The 21189-nt window shown below is 37.1% G+C and overlaps 1 long non-coding RNA gene across 1 annotated transcript; it reads left to right on the top strand.

The window, feature by feature from the left end:
• The first annotated feature begins 787 nt into the window (after positions 1 to 787).
• LOC308060442 lies at positions 788 to 20103 on the top strand. Its single transcript, XR_013926727.1, has 2 exons — positions 788 to 9149; positions 9204 to 20103. It is a non-coding gene; the product is annotated as an uncharacterized lncRNA (long non-coding RNA).
• Positions 20104 to 21189: the final 1086 nt, after the last annotated feature.

The following is a 21189-nucleotide window of genomic DNA, read 5'->3' as shown; positions in this document are numbered from 1 at the left end:
CACCTTTGTTTAAGTAGAAAACAGCATTTCTGCTTCTCTAACTTGATTCGAACTTCTAAGTAACATTGTGTAAAGAAAGGGACAAAAAGAAATATTTCTAGGAATAAAATCTTGAGTGTTGCTAACATACCCATTTCAAGCCATAATAGACAAATACTTCCAGTGGCTCATTTTTAGAAAATCTACACAATAGGGCCCTAAATGGTATTTATGCAGAAAATTTTTTATGAGATTTCTCTGCATGAATTTCAAGTATATGTTTACATGTAATTAAGTTAGTGTTGAAAAGGCAAGAGCATGTGTTTTCTTTGGTTTTGGGTTTTTAATTGCTTCTGGTGATGGTTCTTCACCATTAATTCAGCAAGCCATAAAGTCTTAGAGAAAAAGAATAAAGCTACCCAATGATTGCAGAGGGTGTGTGTTTCATATTGCTGAATAATGCAGTGGTTTCCAAAAGGGCAACCCCCTTTGTCTTTAAATAAAGGCAGTGTGAAAGTCAGAAGATTTCACTCTGAGTTTTAACTCTGAGCTTTATACTATTAAACAGTCTATAGCGAGCACTGTTGTGTAATCCTTTAAACTACCATTTGTGGCTAGCTGGTTTTCCCTAGGGGGGCATAGATATATAGGTTTCTGTAATAATCTCATGCAGGAAAAAACTTCTAATCTCCACATATAAAGCCAGGAAAACTTTTTTTTTTCCTCCCAGCCCCCCCCGCCCCCCCCCCTTTTCTTTTTTTTTTTTGTTTTTCTTTTTTTTTTTTTGTTTTTTGTTTTTTGTTTTTTGTTACCACAGAGAGAATGGTTAGGAATGCGTCACACATCTGATGGTACAGTTGTTCTTCAAAACTTCAGATATGCCCATCAACTTTAAATAACCAGTCTGGATAAAATGGTCTTTTATAAAGTACATGTTTTGAAAATTCTTTCAGCCTACTAGTGAATCTAGCACTTTGCTAGTTGGAGTTCATGTTGCCCATGAATATCAGTAGGAGGAAATGTGAACTACTCATTAAGCTTTTATTTTGGTTTTTTTTTTTTTTTTTTCTTAAAGTAAGCTATAAGCAGTATTTTCATGAAGAGATATCTGATACCATTCTATATCCAGAATAAAACTCTTCTGTAAAGGAAGAAAACCACCCTTCTGGTCCATGATGTCTATCTGGGCATTCTTGCAAGAGTACCTGTACAAATCCTGTACTTCTGCCTTTTATGCATCATCTGACCTGAAAGTAGCTGAAAAGATTTGGTCATATAACGTAAGGCAGGCAAGCTGAAACTTCCATGGGCTGCATTGCTGCCATTTCCAAATAGAAATCTTTGTATTTCTTACAATAAAATGACCCAATCTTGAATTTTGGGAAAGTGATTTATTGATACCTTTTACAGGAGTTGCTTTTGGGTAAAAACATTCAATCCAAATAAAGGATGAAATGAATTAAATTAATACTTTTGATCAAATCTTAAAACATTAATTTGGCAGGGAGTGAGACAAAGAAACATGCTAACAGATGTCCAGGTGGGTTTGCCATCTTTTGGTCTTAGTTTTTAAATATGCTTCCCTAGATTACATTTGTTGCATTCCAAAGTGTAAGGATGCCAACATTTCTGCAGCTATTGCTTGCTGATGTTACTTACGCTGCCAAGCCAGACTATACTGGCAAAAGGAAAAAAGATATTGCCATCAGTACAGGTGGATTGTCACACGGTGTGTGTGAGAGTACACTATATAAATGTATATTTATATTATGGTAATGTCTCTCTGTTGATCTTTCAATTGCTTTTTTTAATGTCTAGCTCGTTATGGCTCTGTTGGTTTTATTTGTAGTTCTTTTCTTCTCCCTAAATACCAGTTTCCCCCCTTCCTTTGATTAATATATCACAGTTGTCTCCTTTTTATTGTGTGCTTCCTTTTCAATTTCAAAGAAGAAAATGATACTGAAGGATAATCAAGTCTCTCTGGTTTTGCTAGTGGAGAGCATGATGGAGCAGAAATGGGATAAATCTTTTTCTCCTTCAGTGTAAAATAGAGGTTACCCTCAAGCTGAACAGAGCTCATCCTTGAAACCACACAGAGAGATATTGTATTTCTCATGTTGAGAACCCAAGGGAAATATAGTTTCATACTGTCCCAAATCCTTCTTCCAGAAAATGTGGTTTGTTTTTTTTTTTTTTTATAAATTTCTGTCTGGTTTAGAAATTGTAGAAAATTGAAGTTTACCTGTATGTTTATATTAATGGGCTTAACTCCTTTATGTTATACTTGAAACAATTATATTTCTGAGGTCACAAAGAAAATAAATTAATGTTATTGTTTGTCATTTTGGGGCTGGGGGAAGGTAACCATTTCTGATCCTTTATTCCACATCTCTACTGCAAATCTACTTGTTTTCATGCTTCCCTACTTGTTAAATGATCAGCCTTATTCCTCCTACATTGACTGTTTTTGTTTCAGATGGCTTTTTGGAATATATATAAGTATTAAATGAAGTGTGAAATGAGTAATAGCAATCAAGGTATTATTTTATCTCAAACCATTACTAGTAGTGTGTTTTGTAAGAATAGCATATAACTTTGTAACAGCCAAAAATCCAAAATAGTCTTTCAGATCAAATTTCCACCTTACGTTTTCAAAAACGTTTGTGTGTGGAAGCAATAATAAATAATTATGGGTCCAGTCTATCAGTCTTCTTGAGGTTCGTATGTTGGTTTTGGCTATAGTTAATTTTCTTCATAGTAGTGGCTATGGGGCTACATTTTGGATTTGTGCTGAAAACAGTGTTGATAACTCGGATGTTTGTGTTACTGCTGAGCAGTGCTTACACAGAGTCAAGGTCTTTTCTGCTTCTCACCCCACCCCACCGGTGAGTGGGCTGGGGGTGCACAAGAAGCTGGGAGGGGACACAGGCAAGACAGCTGATCCCAACCCACTAAAGCGATATTCCATATCGTATGACGGCATGCTCAGCACACAAAGTTGGAGGAAGAAAAAGGAAAGGTGGGGGGAGGGGAGCTCAGAGTTATGGCATTTGTCTTCCTAAGGAACTATTGCACGTGATGGAGCCCTGCCTCCTTGGAGATGGCTGCACACCTGCCTGCCAATACAAAGTAGTGAATGAATTACTTGTTTTGCTTTGCTTGTGTATGAGGCTTTTGCTTCACATATTAAATTGTCTTTACCTCAACCCACATATTTTCTTGCTTTTACTTTTCTGATTCTCCCCCCCATCCCATCGCAGGGAGTGAGTGGGTGGCTGTGTGGTGCTTACTTGCTGACTGGGGTTACACCACAATATTCCACATATGACCGAAGCAGAGAGTTTGGGTGCGTAAAACCTGCTGGAACAGTAGTGTAAAGCTATTTAGATGCTATAGGAACCAACTGGGACTGCTGGTGGCTGGGTCTTTCAATTGAACTATGCTCCATACCTCACCTAGATTTTGTTTTGGGGACAGGAGCTGGGGGGTAAGGAGTCATTTTCCTTGGATGGAAGCTAAGAGTGAATGAACATGCATGCAGTATGTTTGATAATTGAACTGAGATTTGGGAAAGAACAGAAATGAAAAACTATTTGATAGTGTATATGTAAACAGAATATACCTTTCATATGCATAAAAATTTGTTCTCTGTATTTACCTGTTCTCTGTATTTACCTGTTCTTTTAAGCAGCCTTCTTTTAAGGGGAAGAAGACTGAAGCTTATTGTTTGAAATCAAAGAGTTATTAAAAATTGATGTAGTTATTTTCCACACATTTGAATGTTTTGTGCCTCTCAAGTACTGAAAGAGCAACTATGTCAGATGCTATTAGAAGAAAAAAATAATTACTATGGAAGTACACTTTGGACACGTAATGAACTTATACTCAAAAATTTTACTATTGTGAAAAGCCATTAGCTTAAATTTATTCTGCCACCCCTCCATCAGGAAAGTCTTAAAATATTTTTTAGCAAACTTGTCTGGTTTGGTTTTGGTTTTTTTTTCCCTCAGTAACTAATCAGATACTTAAATATTTTCCATTAAAAAAATAAGATCTTTTATTTTATTCATGTATTTTAATGACATAGCAAGTATGAGATGCCTTTGTGAAATGACTAAAAGTAGACTTCCATATAGCTAACAGATTTCGGATGGAATTTACTTTTGACATATTTAGTCCTTTAATATATGGCTATATGTGAAACTCATCTCAGTTACTGACTTAAATGGTCCCCAAAGCATTTGATTAAAAACAAAAGCAAAGTGTTGATTCATCTTTTACCTAAAAAGTAATCTTCCTGTCATCAAGTGAAGCAGAGAAAAACTTTTACTAAATCTAGAAACTGTCTTTTTCCAAACCATTTGCTAAAGTTTCAGGGTGGGTTTTGTTGGGGTTGTTTGTTTTTTTTTTTTTTCATTTTCACTCTTAAGAATTCAATTTCAGAAGACTGAAATTCTCCTTGGAGCGATTTAAAAGATTGTCAGAAGCCTCTTGGGTTTCTAGTAAATATGTGGCTTATTTTTTAGTTATATGATTGGTTTTCTTTTCAGATTTTTTTTTTTTTTGTTATGTCTGTGCTGTAAATCAACTTAGTTCAAGGGGATCTGTAATGATTTGTAGACAGAATGTTTCATTTCATATAAGTGCTTTGTTGGCTGTTAATTCTATTATTGGGCTTTCTGGATTTATTTTTTTTAATAATAAGTATGTAATATTTAGGTCTCATCTGTTCATTCTTTTTATTCCCCCCTATCAGCTTCTTCCTTTCTGCAGACATGAGACCTACTCTCTTAATCCATTGTAACTCTCAGCATGTCTACTTCAACGAAGAACTTCTATCACTCTTGGAAACTGTTCTTTCTCATAGTGATGAAACCATACTTTACAAATGTTAGGTGTTTATCAAGATCAATCAGCTCTTCCACCTCAAATCCTGTAATGCTTCAAAGCCTGCTAGAACAATTTGGGGGTGGGGGTGGGGGGTGTATACTGCAGCAATGACAACATAGCTTTCTCTTCAGTGCTGTCTTATTTAGTCACATACATTTTCCTGCAAATGTTTTTGCTTCCGTTGCAGGGAAAAGGATAATGCCAGTAATGACTAATTCTCCCCATGAAGTCCCCGTGATATCAGTAGAACCTGAATAGTGAACTTGCTGCAAAATGAAAATTTAGAAGCAAATGTTTAATTTGCATGCTTGTGATGTTTTCTGAACAAGCTGTGTGAGAAGTTTGAAATCAGTATTAATCCCACTACTTCCACCAACTGCAGGGACTAAATACATTAGAAAATTAGTAACAGACATTCTGTGTTTGAACTGGATTATCTGAAGGTGAGTGGATATAATTACTCTGTTTCTCTATAAAACATTACTGTGAAGAAACACCATGCCATATAGCATGATATACAGGAGAAAGGGAAAAGCAAACTGCCTAAATTCAATGACCTGAATAAAACGTTAATTGTGAAAAGATTAAATTTCTCTTTCCTAACAAAGGCATTTCAAGGAGAAGGTGCTAAGTTCTTTCATGGGCTATTCTTCTGATTATATGGGATGTTATCTGAGAAGTACAAGGAAGGCAATGTTTTAATTTAGTCTGTTTAATGCTTTCATTTAAGTAGCCTAGGAAGTAGCAAAAGTTTATATTATAAAGGGAGAATGTATTTATACGTAGGTATGAATTTGCACTGGTGCAGATCAATCAGTTGTGTTTCTCTGGAATCCCATCCAGGCTTTTAAACATTACTTTTAAATACACCCACGGAACGGTTGCGATTCAAACCCAGGTGTTTATTAGCCATGCACTGTGGACTTTGTGCTAGAGCCAGGGAGGTGCGTTTTAGTGGGGCCACATGGACCTGAGCTGAACATGCCTTTACTGGAGATGGGTTTACTTACTTTTAGATGAGACACTTTTTCCAGCATCTCATATTCTTCCCTTTCAGTTAATAGTCTGTGAAGGCAATTGGTTAAGGCTTGTGTTTGCACTATTTTTTTTATGCTGAGCTCCCAAATCCATTGATTGCTTTAATTTTGCCTCACCGGTATGTATCAACATGCTTTAATACTTTGTTTCTCCAGATTATTGGGTTTTTTTATTCTTTTTTGAAAATTCCATTTGAATATCAAACTTATCATTTGTTGGGGTCTGCAGATGAGTTAGTTGACTTCAAAGACTTAGCCGTGTACCTTTAAGACAGCCACAATTTGTCAGGTATGTAAACAGGATGTGAAGAATCAGAACTTAGAACCGCAGCATACGGGCACCTACAGCAACAGCAAATAGCAAGCAAGAAGAAGAACACAAAAACCTATCAGGGTCTAACATCTGCGCTGTCTAAGATGTATAAATAGTTTGTATAAACAATAAAGGCCATTTTGTCCAAACCCAGCCATGCAGACATAGTGTTTCTTTCCAGTCCGCCTCCACTTGCATCACCACATTTGGTGACCCCGACGTGCCGATGGGATCCCAGTAAAGGGTATCAAAAACAGACCCTGAGACTGTGCCAATCTGACCCCGGTAAGGGGTGTCAGGAGCGATCCTGAGGCTGTGACCAGCGGGTTGCTGGCGAGGCAGAGCCTGGTGAAGCGGAGTAGGGCAGCGAGTGGCTGCAAGATCCCAGGAGAATGTGACACCGGTAAGGTGAGCCACCAGGGACAGCATAGGGAGTAAGTTATCTAAAGAAGATACCATGGTGCTATCTTGGGGGATATCATGGGGACAAAAAGGCGCTGGGGCTTTTGCCTACATGGGGACTGCTTAGACATGTTATAGGGGGCTTCAAAAATCCCCAAAATGCAAATGGGGGCTTGTAAAATCAGCAAAATGTGAGTGGAGATTTGCAGGGTCCGCAAGACGCGAGTGGGAGCTTAAACAGTCAGCGAAATGCGAGTGGGGGCTTGCAAAGTCCACAAGATGCAAGTGGGGTTTAAAAAGTCAGCAAAATGTGAATGAGGGTACATCGTTCAGACCTCCCCTGTATCCCCCTCCAGAATACAGACAAGAGGATGAGGGGTTGGGGGAGGGGGAGAGTCTCTGTCCCTTACCAGGCGCCACTCCCCAATGCCCTGAATCCCCTAAATCTCTCCAACTGCATCAACTTATACTCGATACCGATTCCGAGGACAAGGACGACAAGGAGAAACCTTGGTGGACCGATCCCAGCCCCCCTGACTCCCCCTAACATTTGTGCCAGCCCACACTCCTTCCTCCCTCAGCTCCACCACCCCCCAGCCCGTGCCCTCGGCTCCAGCCCTGCCTGTGCTGGATGGAAATGCCGAAAACTTGGATTCGGGTCCAGCTACGACAACGTTATCAGTCACAGGCAATGAAGAAGTTGGAGGTGGTAAAAATCCAGTTTCCGGTGGTACAGTAATAACGCTCAGCCCTCGGCGATTTTGGCAGGCTGTAAGAGACAGGGCATTAAGAGACGGAAACTGGGATTTCGTAGAACGGGTAGGCGGACCGTTCCTTGATCTTCCTACTCCTTCCACCGATGCACCGCATGCATATCCTATTGTATTGGGAGATGCGGCTGCTGGTAATCCTCACATTCATGCACCATTTACTTGGAAAGTAGTACAGGACTTGCAAAAAACTGTTTTGCAGTACAGGGTGACTGCGTTCTGTCAAGCACAAAAGCTGTCTATACTGTATTACAGCAGTTGAAATGTATTTTCTGGTTTTTTTTTTTTTTAAAAAAAGGAATTGTAGAATTGTACGGAACAACGGAACAGAGACAGTGGGTTATTTTGACATCGATAATGTGCAGTTTTGACCTTGCTTTGACGATGTGCAGCTGTCGTCCTGCAGCAGAGAGTTAAATAACTTTGAGGGATTGTGAGAAGAAAAACTAGGATGAGACAGAAACAAAGGAGGAATGTGATCTCACCTCTAGAAGATAAGGAAACAGCATGAACAGCAGAAAGTAGCCTGTAGTGAACAGCGCTAAGGAAAGCATATGAATTTGACTGATCACTCAAACTCTATTCATAAGCAGCTTGCTGAGTTAAGAAAAAATGTACAGGCCATAAAGATTGAGAACGGGTTAACGGACTGGCTACAGAGTTTAGAAATTACTGGATGGTTAAAAGATTTGTTTCTGCATGGGACAATGGTATTAATTGCCACTGTAATCTTTTTAATGATATTGATCTGTGTGTGGAATTGCTTTATGAGAATTATGAACAGAATAATAAAAGGGGTCTGGATCGCTCAAAAACAAAAAGGGGGATTTGTGGAATGGCTGGAAGACAATGGACATATTATGAGCAATCCAGACCAAGTAACTTTGTTGTAATAGCAGGCCGAGTAGGCCAAAACTGTAACAAGCTGCAAGTGTTGTGAAGGATATACGCAAGGCCAAGGGAGACAAAGAAACTGTATTTGCAGAGAGATAAAAGAGTTGGACAGAAAGATGAGAAAAAACAGGATGCCTGCACAAGGGGGGAGCAGCGTGTGGGCACCACACTGGGACCAATCATAGGGGAGATGGAAGCGTGTGAATGAGTAGTTTTAACCTATTACCTTTTAAGTAACAAAGCCCGTATAGCATGTGTATTTTTAGCTGGGGGTATAAACTGGTGTGAGTCTATTAATAAAGTGGCACTTACTTAAAAAAAAACAACCAAACAAACAAAAAACAAAAAAAAGGGGGAATGAAGGGAATGACCCCAGAGGCATGATTAGAGAAAGCATGAAGGTGTCTTAGTACACATGAAAAACCCTCGTACCGGGCATTGGTTGGGACCGCATGAATTGTTAACTTGGGGGAGAGGTTATGCTTGTGTTTCTACAGATGAAGGTCCGCGATGGATACCTGCTCACCGTGTGCAGCCTGAGCTTAGCGTGCCGGATCATGGGAGCGCTGCTGCCACCAGTCAACCCAACAGCTAATGTGTGGCCTCCTTACTGAACCAGTCCTTGTTTGGTGTGCCCTTCCTTGAAACTGACTTGCAGACATCGTTGCAAAAAAGTGAACGTATGCGGGGAATGAAGAATCTTACTGAAAGTCTTGATATTTTCAATAATTGATTACCTCTGTATAATGTTAACCCAAAAGAAGTCAATATCGTTTGCACTTTGAATGTCGATAGTTGTCTTTACGTAGATGCTAATGTAGTGAAAAGCTACGATGGGGCCATGACACCTGCATAAATCAACATGTGAACATGTTGACAAGCATAATGTGTTTAAACGCAATATAACTTTGGATGAAGCATGTAATGATGTAGTTGATTTATGGAACTGATGGAAACGTATTGCAACGGTTCTTCTCTTATTCAAAGTAACAGCAGGGAAAGCATTGAAAAGTTAAATCACCTTGTTTGTTAGGCAGTTAAGAATGTGAGTCAAATTTGCCACCATTACATACAAAACAGAGCAACTATTAGCTTTTTGTTGTTGGCTCAAGAACATGTCTGTGAGAATTTTGATGGTATGTGCTGCATGGATTTTAGGCTCCCTGTTGCAGCAACATGTTACCAAAATCTGAGAAAATGTCAGCCTTTTTGGCATCCATTCACTCAGCTGGCAGTATTGTTTGTTTGCTATTACCTTGGTTGCTGTCATGTTTCCAAGGGCCCTGCAGAACATGGCAAACCTGGTACTAGCTGTTCAAAAAACAAAAAGGGGAAATTGTTGGGGTCTGCAGCGGGTCTGCAGACAAGTTAGTTGACTTCAAAGACTTAGCTGTGTACCTTTAAGACAGCCACAATTTGTCAGGTATGTAAACAGGATGTGAAGAATCGGAACTTAGAACCGCAGCATACGGGCACCTACAGCAACAGCAAATAGTAAGCAAGAAGAAGGACACAAAAACCTATCAGGGTCTACCATCTGCACTGTCTAAGATATATAAATAGTTTGTATAAACAATAAAGGCCATTTTGTCCGAACCCAGCCACGCAGACATAGTGTTTCTTTTCAGTCCGCCTCCATTTGCGTCACCACAATCATTGCTATATATAAGCACCTCTCAGCCTGTGTCAGCAAAACCTTTGGAAGTACAGCAGTGTATCTGTCTTCTTGGTGTTGCAGAAACTTTATGAGGTTTTTTCCGCTGAGTTGTGTGTCTCCAGTGTCTGTCTAGCTTTGTGCAGAATAGGAGCTATTAGCTGTATAGAACAGGAAAGTTCAGATATACATCAGAATCTTCCCTTCCTTTACTCTGAGAACGTAAGTATACCATACAGTACTGTAGCAAGCTCTGAATGTGATCAGGACTTTGCAGCCCAGGCCCACTCATAGCTGATAAATGTCCTCACATCCATTCTGCTGCTGGGCATCGCGAACTGAAAGAAAAACAGCGATAAATGGTGAAAAATTCTAAATATAGGGGTAAGTTCACTTATGTCGCTTTCTCATACTTCATAGCACACTAGTAGGACCCAGCATTCATTTAATGTATATTTCTACATATTGCTTTGCTCTTTCTATCTGTAATTCCAGCCTGGGGCAAGGCGCCCGCCCGTGGCTGCGGGGCTCAGCTGTGCCCTGCGCTGGGGCCGGTGGAGCCGCCTGGAACCGGCTGGAACCGGCTGTGTCCAGCACGGGGCAGCCCCAGCACTGCCTCACGGGGGCCGCCACCTGAGACCTCTGCTGCTGTGGTCACCTTGTCAAGTAAACCCAGTACAAATTAAAAAAGTTACTTAAAAATTCATATTTTCCTATCTTATCCTTCTGTGAGACACAGAAAAGGGGAGCAACACCTTCCACCTGTCAGTGTGTCAGTGGCCCTTGTCAGAGGAGTGGGGGCATGCTCCTTTGCCTTCCTGCTACCAAAGGAACAGCCACGCCAGTGGGAGGGTACCTGGCACATCCCCTCATGCTGAGGGAAGGACGGCAGTATCTAGAGTAAGTGTGGTCATGGCTGCCAACCAGGCTTTTGTTGTGTCTGAACCTGTTGCAGTAAAATATAAATTGACTGCTTTCGAGCTGAGCTTGCGTTAATTCTAGGCGCTTCTTGGTAATGGAAAGGGTATTGCCTCTGAAAAGTAATTAATTCAGTATGGGGAATTTGTATTTCTCCCTACATTGGAACACACTTTTGAGCAGGAGATGAGTGCTCAGCTTTTTGGAAGCTGCCCTTTCTCTGCATCCAGCATCAAGAATCTGGTTTCTGACTTGCTGAAGGATGGGGTTACATATGCTGTTTTAGGCACAAGTGTAAAAAGGACTAATTTTATACTTCATATACACTTAACAGTGCATGTTTATGTGTATATGTATATACACACACCCCTACATATTTATATGTGCATTGGCATATTCTATAATTTTTTTTTCAGTTTTACTCAGTGGCTTATTTTTCAAATCCCTGCATTTATTTTTATTTATTTATTTGTTTGTTTATTTATTAATTTATTTTAACCATACTACGTATGTAGTATGTATGTAACGTACTACTGTTGTAGAGTATGAGAATTCTGATTAATTTTACTTTTCCATTGAAGCAACATTTCTGCCTTGAGCAGCTGCTGTCTAACTCACTGAGTTGTGTTGTTCACATATTGCTATGTGACCTGTTATTAACCAAATGCATTATGAAGTGTAACAACTATACTATTCACAAATGTGCACTGAGATGGTTCTCCACATGTCATTACTATGAAGTAGAAAGTTAGAGAACATTACCGCTATAGATCACAGCAACAGATGTATATTTAGCTTAGTCTGCTCTTTTTGGATGTGAGGATTTAACAGAAAGAAGCCTCAGAAGTCTAATTGTTACTAAAAATGATCTGCTGATCCCCTGCAAGTAAAATCATTAACTGATGTTCAAGTATCCTTGATCCTTTTCAATATCAAAGTACCTGCTTTGCATTTTCGATTAAATGAGCTTGTCTAACTTTGCTTTTCAGCTGTTGGGTCTTAATGCAACTCCTAAGTACCAAGTTTCTGCTATTAAACTTCTATTCCATTGGAGGTACTTCCTACTTGTAAACAAATAATCTTTATAATCTTTCTGATGTGTCAAATAGATTGAGCTCCTGAAATACTGTAAAGCATGTTCTTTGGTCCTTCTTTTTACAGTGATCTTACTGTAGTTTACCAACAAAATTTTTGCAAAAAGTATCCCATTATACTCCAAGATTCCTTTGTAATAACTTTGTTTGATACTTCTTAATACTTAAGCTAAGTAGTCAGACTTGAGATACTTTATAAGACAAACATTATTATTTTTTATTAGTGGTATTACATAATTGTCTTCTAAAAAAGCATCTTTAATATAGTTTGTTTTCTTGTGGGGTTGGTTTGTTGTTTTTTTTAATCTACAGGTATGAAATGATGCAGGAGGTGTAAAAAAAATACCCAAACACACACATCCCTCTCAAAAAAACTCCAAAACCCAAATCCAAAAACAAACAAACAAACAAAAACCAAACCAAAAACCAACCCACTGAAAAGGCCTCTGTATCAGCAGACTTGCCTGCCAGTGTCATGCATTATGAAACCAAGCAAAACTCCCTTGGCTATGTGTATTCTTTCATCTCTCAGGTTAATCCTGAATAGTCTCCTAAAGATTTTTTAGAATATAGCCACTCATTTCTTTCACTTTTGGTTTCAGTCTGTATTGTTGATGTGTTTCCTCCCACTATGAAAACAATGAGGTTGCTTCTGAAGTATGGGAGGCTCGTGTCTAAAAGGGAAAGGTAGAAGATGTAAGCCGATGTGTTCCAAAATAACTGGCCAACCATTGATACCAAAATGTTGGCAACTTTCTGAGCTAAAGGAATTCTGTATCTTCTCTAGGTTCAAAGTACCTGACTGTAGGCTGAGAAAATCAAAGCAATGTAAAGTTATATACAGAATGTGTTACAAACTTTTCTGCCCAAGGGGTTACCAGATATAATTATCTTTTTAAATTAAGTCTTACTTTTGGCAAGCATTGGCAACATCACCAAGGAAGTATTGACACAGAATAACATGAAGTTTTGATTTGACCTTATTCCTACCATCACAGTATTCTTCAGTTGTAAAGTTCTTGTAGACTGAAAATAATTTAATATGGACTCTTTAGAAACTCCAAAGCTGCTGTCTTCTTTCAAACTAAAATGATGAGTAAATGCTGAATGGAAAAGCATGTTTACTGGTTTTATGACAAATACTTTCTTTTATTGTCCACCTGTGCCTTAAGCTGGACCCTCTGTCTGTTGCTTGCTGAAAGGAGAGAACATGATAAGCAAAATAGAATTGTTTCAAACAGTGATAAAGTCAAGTGTGCTAGACAAAATAAGCTCTCACATGCTAAGTCCTATGTTTGCACAAGGATATTATGTAACTCTGTGTGTAATTACCAGTTTATATTAATGGCTGTCATATTCTTCTGGACATTTCTGGATTCTGATGTCCACAGTGGAAGCACATTCAATTTCTAGATTTACACGTTATCTCAGAGTCAGGGTGACCTGGAAGATGCTGCCAATATATCTTTTACAGTGCTCTCCACACTGTTGAAGCTGAGCAAAACACATTATGTACAAAGTGCTTCTTGCAAATCACAATTGCTTTTTAAGAAGAAAGATCCTTTTTAGAAATAATACAAAAAATATTTTTAAAAACCCATTAAAAAAAAAAAAGCAGGTCAAGAAAAGGATAGCCTTTTCAAACACACTTTAAAAAATCATGTTAAGTACCACTTAAGTGGCAGAAAGCATTAAAGAAAGCATTTGTGCTTTATTTGATGTCCTTTCATCCGCTGATTTCCAGTATATAAAATAAATTGCAGAAATTAAAGTGCATAAATTGGATAAGACACTTGAGTTTTAATATTTTTGTTTTGTTTTTTGGGGTTTGGATGTGGGCATTTGGATTTTTGTTGTTGGAAGAGGGCATTGATTTTGGGGGTTTTGGGGGAGAGGGGTTGAAAAATCAAAGTGAATGATGGCAGCCTCTTACTGTTCTCTGGATACTGGTTAGGTGGCTTTTCAGTGATCAGGATACTGCACAGAAGAGTATCGCTGTACAAATGTCTGTTTTTCAAAAGTGTGTTTTGTGCTTGTTGAGACACTTCTGCAGTTATGATGCCAATTTGTTGGGTTAATATATAGAGAAAATAATAAATACTTTAGAGAACTGCAGAATGCAGAAATGACTGTAGCAAGTCCATTTTATGACGAGATACATTATATCATTCTTTTCTTGTGTTTTAAATGCAGGCTTCCTCCTTTTTTAGAACAAGGAACTTCAAACTCTGAGCTTAACTGAGAAGATAGTTAATAGACTAATAAATAAACTTATTGTCCAAAGCATACATCTACCTGCCCAAAGAAAGCACACAGGGTATGGGATAAGAAAGACAAAGGCATTGAGAAATGCCGATATGAATACTGTTAAATTCAAATACCTGAAGTAGATGTCTGCCCTATTACTTCATGACTTGGTAGGTTAAATCTTAAAATCCCTGACTATGCCAACTCTTGTTGTGGAAAGGAAAATAAAAATTATTAAGGGCAAGATTTTTAGAGATATTCAAGCCTGTGATAATTTAACTAAATACCTAAACTTTTTGAAAATACATCAGAGCTTGGCTTTTTTTTTTTTGAAGTCAATGGTAGGTTAAACTTGTAGGCTTTTCTCAAAAGCTTACTAAAAACCTATTGCATCAAGTGCTTAAATGCTTTTAAAATCTGACCCTCTGCTGTTCCTCCTTTTTAATGTATGTAATAATGATAGCAGTAAGTATAGCATGTGCTGCTATAATGAAAATTTGTAACAGCAAATTTGTAACAGCAGAAAACCAGCAAACATTGCCACAGAAGAATAAAAAATAAAGGCTTTTCCTGTGAAAGTTTCAGTTACGTAATGCTGAACAAATCTGATAAACCTCAGACTGGAAAAATGAGTGGTGAAGGTGTTTTACTCAGCCAAAATGCTACCAGCATTTGTTTTTTTTTCTGTCAGTTACTTAAAGCTAAAAACCCTAAAAATGGAGATAGGAAGATTACATGTAACATGGTAGTTACACTTATTTCAGGTAATTATGCTCTGAACTGGTTTGGAGATTCCTCCCCCTGCATACAATTTGGGAATGCTTGGTATACAGTTGTTCACCAAACATAGGCCTTATCCTGTAATATATTCAACAGTATTGAGTTACTTTCACAAGCAAGAGCTTGGAGGATTGGACATCCAGTCATGTACAACTATAAGCAGGACTGTAGAAGGCTTCTCATCTGTATGCAGTAATAAAGGAAAGCAAATATATCCCTGGCAGAAGCGCACTGCTTGCAATAACATCCTCCCATCCCTCTCCCAAACAAACCAAGAAGGTAAATCATTTGACTCTGTCAAAACCAAAAGCAATTTTATGGTCAGAGAGCATTTTATAAATTATTTACATTGAGGGATACGGTCTTTGAAATGTGGCAATATGTGGGGACATCTGAGTTATTTCTTCTGTGTAAGACTGTTAATTACAAAAGTGTCAAGATAAATCCTGTATTTCTGGAGGTTTTATGTAAGCTTAATACAGTTAATGCAATTGTCTTCATAACCCAGGCCAGCAAAATGTTTAAGCATATTCTAAGTATTCAGTAAGTCAGTAATTTCAAAGAAGTCCTGCTTCTATTTGTGGCATATGATCTGTAATGCAGTGTCAGTTTTATGTGATGAAGAATTTTGTCCTTAGTCTTGGTAGGAAGTTGGATACCACAGGGATGGATATGAATATGAGGACTTGGAGCTTTTAAATTTTCAGAATTTAAACAGCATCATTGAATTTAAATGAATTGCTAGTGAGCATAGTGATAAGCACATTTCTGTAACCAGGTTTCTTTAATTATTTTACAGCCAAATTCTGCTTTAATGCATGCCAAGCATCTCTGTAAATGATAATAAAATTTTAGGGCTTTAAAAGAGGATGTCCTCACTTCTCTTAATGTATATATCTCTGGTATGAATCACACAATCAGAACTTTCTTAGAAGATGCTGGAAATGTGCAGATGCATGCCTATTCCTAAACACTTCAGTGAAGTTTTGAAAAATCTGAAACTGCAGAAATATTTTGTGAATCAAAAGTCACAGTTGTTTGCTGTTGTGGTTCAACCCCAGCCAGCAACTAAGTACCGTGTAGCCGCTTATTCACTCCTCCATCCCCAGTAGGAAGGGGAAGGAGAATCAGGAAAAGGTAAAACTGGTGGGCTGAGGTAAGAACAGTTTAATAATTGAAAGAAAGTAAAATATAGTACTACTAGTATTAATAATTGCAATGAAAAAGGAGACAACAAAATGAGAAAGAGAAATAAAACTCAAGGAAAAAAACAACCAAACACACAACATGATGCACAATACAATTGCTCACCATCCATTGACTGAGCATTTCCCAGCAGTCCCAAGGCAGCAATCTCCTCCAGTTTATATACTGATTATGACATCATATGGCATGGAATATCCCTTTGGCCAGTCTGGGTCAGCTCTCCTGGCTGTGTCCCCTCCTGACTTCTTGTGCCCCTCCACCCTTCTCAGTGGCAGGGCGTTCTAAGCTGAAAAGTCCTTGACTTAGTATAAACATCACCCAGCAACAACTAAATCATCAGTTGTCTTATCAATATTATTGTCATACCAAACTGAAAACACAGCACACTACCAGCTACCAGGAAGAAAATTAACTCTATCCCAGCTGAAACCGGGACATTTGGGTACATACCTGAAATGTGGCACTTCACTGCAAGTCTGTAGATGCATAACCTGTTCTTGTGAATTACAGTATCAGCAAAGTTGTTCTGAAAGCTTATGATTTTTTTCATTATGTTCAAACTCCATTTTCTTTATGATTGTAGTGGGAAAAAAAAAAAAAATATTTCTATATTAAAACACTGAAGATCTGGTCTTAAATTCTGTATGAAGCTTTTCTGGAAAGGCAGATTCTCTTTTTTTTTTTTTTTTTTTTTTTTTCAGTGAGGAGGATTGTGTGAATGCATTTCATAGAAAACAATAGAAAAACTTATTGGGAAAAATACAAACCATCAGATCTTTCCTCCAAATTTCTAAAGCATATTTTGAAGGATGGAAAATTTATAGGCTAATAAGCACTTACTCAAACATGTTTGTCCAATGATACAAATGGAAACTGGACAGTTCTTTCTGTGACCAAAGCAAAAAAAAAAAAAAAAAAAAAAAAAGATGGGCATTTGGGGCATTTAAAGTAGAATCACATAGAAATTAACACATATTTTCTTAGAATCACATAGAAATTAACACATATTTTCTTTGTTTTCTTTTTAGATAATCTGAGAAATAGCAAAATTAGTGGAACTAATTTCCTCTGTGATCGTGTGCATTCAGATTTTTATGGGGCAGGGACAGACCAGAGCTGTATATTTTTTATTTCTTTTTCATAATTGTTGGAAAAAATGAAGTCCTGATGGATCAATTAATTAGAATCGTAGAAATACACATTTTAATTTCCTCTTTAAACAAATCAAGGTAGATCCTGCTGCTGTGACTTCAGAAATAAGCACCTCACCCTGCAAGTGTTTAATGAAAAATGATGGAAAGAAGCATAAAGCAACATTTAAGCAATATTTTACATACTAGAAATGAGTTAATTTCTCTAAAAGTGCTGTATTCAGTTATTTACTTTTACTAGAACAAGTAAGAACAAAACCTGTTTCTTGTGAGAAAGATTAAAGGGGGGGGGGGGGGGAATAATTCAAAACCTGATTTCTGTAGTTTCTAATGCTGATTTCTTACTCATTTTGATGCTTCATTATACAAATGGCACTTAGTTTTTCTATGTTTTTTCATGCTAAACATGATATTTTGATACACAGTATTCAAACCTTAGTGATATTAACAATCTGTATTTCACAGTCAAAAGCATTTATTTCTTTTGTTAATGTACCAGATGATTCCCCCTCACACACATGCTTGCATTTTATGAATTGTAATAATACATTAAAAGACTAATTCAAAGTGATTACTTTGTAGAACTTCCTATTTGAACTTTTGAACTCGTGGAATGGGTGCTGCATTCCATGCTGGACATAAAATATGTGATACAATTTACTAATGCTACCCAGCATATGTTTCTCATATACTTTTTCTACACGCATAAACAATTTACATTGACTTTAAATAAATCTCCTTTGAAATTGACTTTACTGAATTGATACAACCCTGGTTCTCCTGAATTAGAGTGCCTTAATTTAGCTTGTTAGAGAATTAAGCTAGATCAATATAATTCATTTATACTGATTTAAGAGAGTTAAATTGATGCAATTTTCTGGTGCGTATTGTTTTCAACTATCGAGAACAAATCATAGAATCATTTAGGTTGGAAAAGAGAAATGTAGGGAAATTCATGTAATTTTAATGTTTTCTGGTCTTATAATTGTTTCTTTCACACTTTTTTTTTTTCCTGTAAGAAACCAGCTAAATTGGGAGTTGCCTTAGAATAAAGTAAGAGAGAAAAAAAGACAACATAAACAACTGGTGTCCAGTATTAGCCCATGTCAGTCATGACTTACGTAGAATTTCTTGGACAAGCTGCCCCTTCCCCACCCTCCCAAAAGAACCCAACAACCTGCAGAACATCAGAAATATCAATCTATATCTATCTTAGAAATTAACATAGTTCTAATAATCTCCTGTTCTTAAATTTCAGTGTGAATTACAGATGGTAGAGGAACTTACTGGATCTATCTAGCACTTTGACACGATATAAAATATAAAGGTATTCCATGTTTCATAATAGGATAATGGGTTTAGAGGTGTATGAAAATTTAAGCTTAATAAACTTAGCCTTTTTAGTAAAACAATGATCATTCTAATTTCCTCGCTACCTTTGTCATAGTTCCATTAAGACTTGGAACACTGTCTAAATTTTTGCTTTTCATGCATATTATTTATAAATCAATGCAGAACTGTAATCAGCAAGAAAAATTACCTTTAAATTTCTTTGAAACCATGACAATTTTCTTATTTTTTGAGGTTTCATTAGGAAAAATATTCTTGATCGGGAAAAATGCAAGATTTAAAAAACTTATGTGGCATCAGTTTAATCTTGGAATTTTGACAATCACAAAACTTTTTCTGTATAGCTGCACAGATTAGAAGCTCAAAACCCGTATTTGAAATATAGGATGACTGTTTTCATAGCTGGTTGTTATATGCATATATATTTTTCTACTGAATTAATCTTAAAAATATTTAGATAAATAAACCTGAATTATTTTAACTGAAAATTTAAGTGAACTCAAATTTTTGGTCTTTACTTCATGTTAAATTTAAGAAAAAGAGAAAATTCTTTCATGGATTACAACGTAATGGTTTCTGCTTACCTGTTTTAATTTCTTTATTGTCTTTTTAATTGTTGACTTTGAAATATTATTCATGGTTTCCTCTGGCTTCAGCAAACTATTGCAGAACAAACTTATAGGGGAAAAGGTTACATATTCACTGCTAGTATCTGAATGTCTGTAATTTATAGTATTTTTTAAAGATGAAAAGAAATTTACTGTTTTGTCCCTGCTAATACCTAGCTATAAAGCAAATGAAGTAAATTGAATTTTTAAGGTAGTGAGTTTGGGGGGACTCATTTGTAGTGCTAAGCAGATATCATTTCAAAGATCTGGGGTGGCTGTGTGGAAAAGCAATACTGTTAGGGATGTATGGCAAGATCTACATATCAAATAATGGACAATGATCCAGTTAATCTTCACAATTTAAAATAAATCGTGCATATTAATAATGTATTATTTATTATTATAGGTACTACACAACAGTAGATGTGAATACATGTTGTATATTATATAATAAAATATGTTATATACTATTATTCATTATATATTATTATAGTTACAGAACTTCCTTGTTCTTAATTTCTACATACATTTTACTTCTGATTACCAACTATTTATAGTGAGCATATTTCTACTACTTCTAACAGCAATTCAGTGTTAAATAATCCACTTGTTATGTCCATTCCTAATAATGGATCTTAGGGTCTAAAATTAGATAAAATCATTTTACCTGAAATACGCAGTGTTGGTAGTACATGGTGACATGCACTACGCATAGATCCTCACAAAGAGGAAAGACATTCAGCATTCAGGACTTACTGTGCAAATTTGTTGTATATTCAGCAGCAAGTACATCTTTTTTTTTTTTTTTTTTGTTTAAAACACACACACACACACACACACACACACCCCAACCACTAAACGCTGAAACAAGCAAGGGAACCTGCTGAGCAAATAATACTCAGTTTTGTTATAAAGCACTGCTTGCTTTCTGTTTGGCTGAACCCATCCCCTCTTCATATTATTTTCTAAATATTACAGCTAGAGATGCTACTATTCCAGGCATAATACAAGAATGTTCCTGGAGTTTCTTTGCTCTACATTGACATTTAGATCATTAAAGCTGCTTTGATGGATGCTTTCCAGTGGGCAAATCTGTTGTACTTGAAACTGGTGATTGTAGTTGTTCTACAGCATGATCCTATATTATTATCCTTTGTCATGTTTAGATACTGCATTGGAGCATGGATTGCAACGATAGTGATTTTTTTTTCCTAAGAACTAATGTATTTACTCTCCAATTAAGTGACAGTCTCTGTATAAGCAACTTCCCCCCTGCCTCCACCTCAGTGAAATTACTTCCAGCTTATGAACAGAAAATAATGTACTTCCTCACTGACTTCTGAGAGGATGTGCACCTAAATTTCATTTTGTGACATCAATCTGAAAAAAAAAAACAACATTCTGAAATCAAAGAAGAGGCATAGCACTCACTCTTGAATATCCAGGAAGATTCTTTAGACACTTAAATCTGCTTTAGCTGAGATTTAGTTTTTGCAGGCTGATCTTCTGTGTAAGTGTCACAACTAGTGCAAGGTGGAATGACTGGTAATTATCTGCAGTTTCCAGAAGAAAAAGCATTAATTTTCTTCTTTCAGCTTGAGCACAGGGTGTTTTGCCAAGGATAGTACATTGTTGTACATACTTGGCCTACTCTGACAGTTCAGAATTTCTGATTTGTGTTCGCTGACTGAACATCAATCAGACTTGGCTGCGAGCCCTCTGTCTTGAAGTGACTGTAAGCTCCTTTCCCATCCTTAAAGGAATACCTAGTCTTTACTATAAGTGATTTGTTTTGTTTGGCCACAGCCTTTACACTCTCCATGCAGTCTAAAGGACCCCTTAGGTTGCAGTGTTTCATTGCCATCTCATCTATTTATGCCATACCTCAGAGCTGAT

The sequence above is a fragment of the Falco punctatus genome (genome assembly GCF_963210335.1).
Source record: "Falco punctatus genome assembly, chromosome: 3".
Classification (NCBI taxonomy): domain Eukaryota; kingdom Metazoa; phylum Chordata; class Aves; order Falconiformes; family Falconidae; genus Falco; species Falco punctatus.
The sequence above is the reverse complement of the archived record's forward strand: the minus strand, read 5'-3'. Positions and strand labels throughout refer to the sequence as shown.